This window comes from Triticum dicoccoides, chromosome 2B (assembly GCF_002162155.2).
Source record: "Triticum dicoccoides isolate Atlit2015 ecotype Zavitan chromosome 2B, WEW_v2.0, whole genome shotgun sequence".
NCBI classification, from domain to species: domain Eukaryota; kingdom Viridiplantae; phylum Streptophyta; class Magnoliopsida; order Poales; family Poaceae; genus Triticum; species Triticum dicoccoides.
The window spans coordinates 124,657,838-124,660,698 of NC_041383.1; positions in this window are offsets into that span (position 1 = coordinate 124,657,838).

Consider the following 2,861-nt stretch of genomic DNA (forward strand, 5'->3'; position numbering starts at 1 on the left):
AGTCCACTACATTTTCATTGCTAGGCACCAGCATCACATTCCACTCCAATCAATCCACCTACCACACAAAGATATATAGATCCATGGCAAGCAAAGAAGGAAAAAAGTGTTGGGTGACTCTATGTTCACTTATTGATTCTTCAACAACCAAGAACTCCCCTTTCTTGAATCCCTATACCTCAAGTTCATCTTTTTCACCACAAAACATATCCTTGTGAGAGAGTTTTTCTATGGATTCTTGAGAGAAGCTTTGATTGCAGATCTTTCAAGGAGTTCTTATATTAAGTAACATTGTTCTGCTTATTACTCTCGGATGATGAGCGCATCCTAGATGGATAGGAGTCGCTTGTGATCCTACTGAGTTCTATGTGTGAAGGACACAAGAGTTTATATGGGCCAATAGATTACCCAGTCACTCTCATTTTGTGAAAGATTTATCCCTAGCGAGGCTGCTAAGTGCAAGCCATGATGAAATAGGTTGGTCGTGCTCTGTGTGATGATGATGGGCATCACAACCGGAATTCTTGAATCTTAGAACCGTTTGGTTCAAAGCCTCCATCAAAGTGGATGCAAGATAGTGTCAACTATCTGAACCACGAGGAAACATCCCCGTGTCAACCAATTTTGAATTATCTACTCTACTCCCTTACTTTCATGCAAGTTACTCTATTTTCACTGCTCTACTCGTCGTGCTTTCTTGATTGTTTAAGGATCAACTAGCCTCTTGTGCTTAAAACTACCCAATTTGAAAACTTGCACCGAATTTTGTATTATGTCTATTCAAGACCCCCCCCTCTAGACCATAGGACTAATCTGAAGGAAATATTCCCTAGAGGCAATAATAAAGTTGTTATTTATATTTCCTTATATCATGATAAATGTTTATTATTCATGCTAGAATTGTATTAACCGGAAACTTAGTACATGTGTGAATACATAGACAAAACAAAGTCTCCCTAGTATGCCTCTACTATACTAGCTCGTTAATCAAAGATGGTTATGTTTCCTAACCATAGACATGTGTTGTCATTTGATGAACGGGATCACATCATTAGAGAATGATGTGATGGACAAGACCCATCCGTTAGCTTAGCATAATGATAGTTAAGTTTTATTGCTACTGCTCTCTTCATGACTTATACATGTTCCTTGTGTGCTATCAAACGTCACAACGTAACTATATGATTATAAAGATGCTCTACAGGTGTCTGCGAAGGTGTTTGTTGGGTTGGCATAGATCGAGAATAGGATTTGTCACTCCGTGTATCGGAGAGGTATCTCTAGGCCCTCTCGGTAATGCTCATCACTATAAGCCTTGCAAGCAATGTGACTAATGAGTTAGTTGCGGGATGAAGCATTACGGAATGAGTAAAGAGACTTGCCGGTAATTATATTGAACTAGGTATGATGATACCGACGATCGAATCTCGGGCAAGTAACATACCGATGACAAAGGGAACAACGTATGTTGTTGTGCGGTTTGACCGATAAAGATCTTCGTAGAATATGTAGGAGCCAATATGAGCATCCAAGTTCCGCTATTGGTTATTGATCGGAGATGTGTCTCGATCATGTCTACATAGTTCTCGAACCTGTAGGGTCCGCACGCTTAACGTTCGATGACGATTTGTATTATGAGTTATGTGTTTTTTGATGACCGAAGTTTGTTCGGAGTCCCCGATGATATCACGGACATGACGAGAAGTCTCAAAATGGTCAAGAGGTAAAGATTGATATATTGGAAGGTTACATTCGGACACCAGAATGGTTTCGGGTAGTATCAGATAAGTTTCGGAGTACCGAGAGGTTACCGGAACCCCCCGGGGGACTAAAGGGCCTTCATAGGCCCTAGTGGAGAGAGGAGGCCAGCGGCCAGGTGGAGATGCCCCCCCCCGCCCAAACCGAATTGGACTAGGGGTGGGGGCTCGGCCCTCCTTTCCTTCTTCTCCTCCGCCTCTTTCCCCTTCTCCCATTCTCCGAAAAGTAAGGGGAATCCTACTAGGACTGGGAGTCCTAGTAGGACTCCCCACACTTGGCGTGCCCCCTAGGCCGGCCACCTCCTCCCCTCCTCCTTTATATACGGGGGCAGGGGCACCCCAAAGGCACATCAATTGTTCCCTTTTGCAGTGTGCGGTGCCCCCTCCATAGTTTACTCCTCCGATCATAGCGTTGTAGTGCTTATGTGAAGCCCTGTGCGGATCACATCATCAACACCGTCACCATGTCATCGTGCCGACGGAACTCTCCCTCGACCCTCTGCTGGATCAAGAGTTTGAGGGACGTCATCGAGCTGAACGTGTGCTGAACACAGAGGTGATGTACGTTCGGTAATTGGATCGGTTGGATCGTGAAGACGTTAGACTACATCAACCGCGTTAACTAACGCTTCCGCTTCCGGTCTACAAGGGTACGTGGACACATTCTCCCCCTCTCGTTGCTATGCATCTCCTAGATAGATCTTGCGTGATCGTAGGAAATTTTTGTAAATTGCATGCTACGTTCCCCAACAGTGGCATCCGAGCCAGGTCTATGCGTAGATGATATGCATGAGTAGAACACAAAGAGTTGTGGGTGATAATAGTGATATTTCTTACCACCAACGTCTTACTTTGATTCAGCGGTATTGTTAGATGAAGCGGCCCGGACCGACATTACATGACCGCGTTCATGAGACTGGTTCTACCGACGTGCTTTGCACATAGGTGGCTGGCGGGTGTCTGTTTCTCCAACTTTAGTTGAATCGAGTTTGATTACGGCCGGTCCTCGTTGAAGGTTAAAACATCACACTTAACAAAAAATCGTTCTGGTTTTGATGTGTAGGTAAGAACGGTTCTTGCTAGAAGCCCGTAGCAGCCATGTAA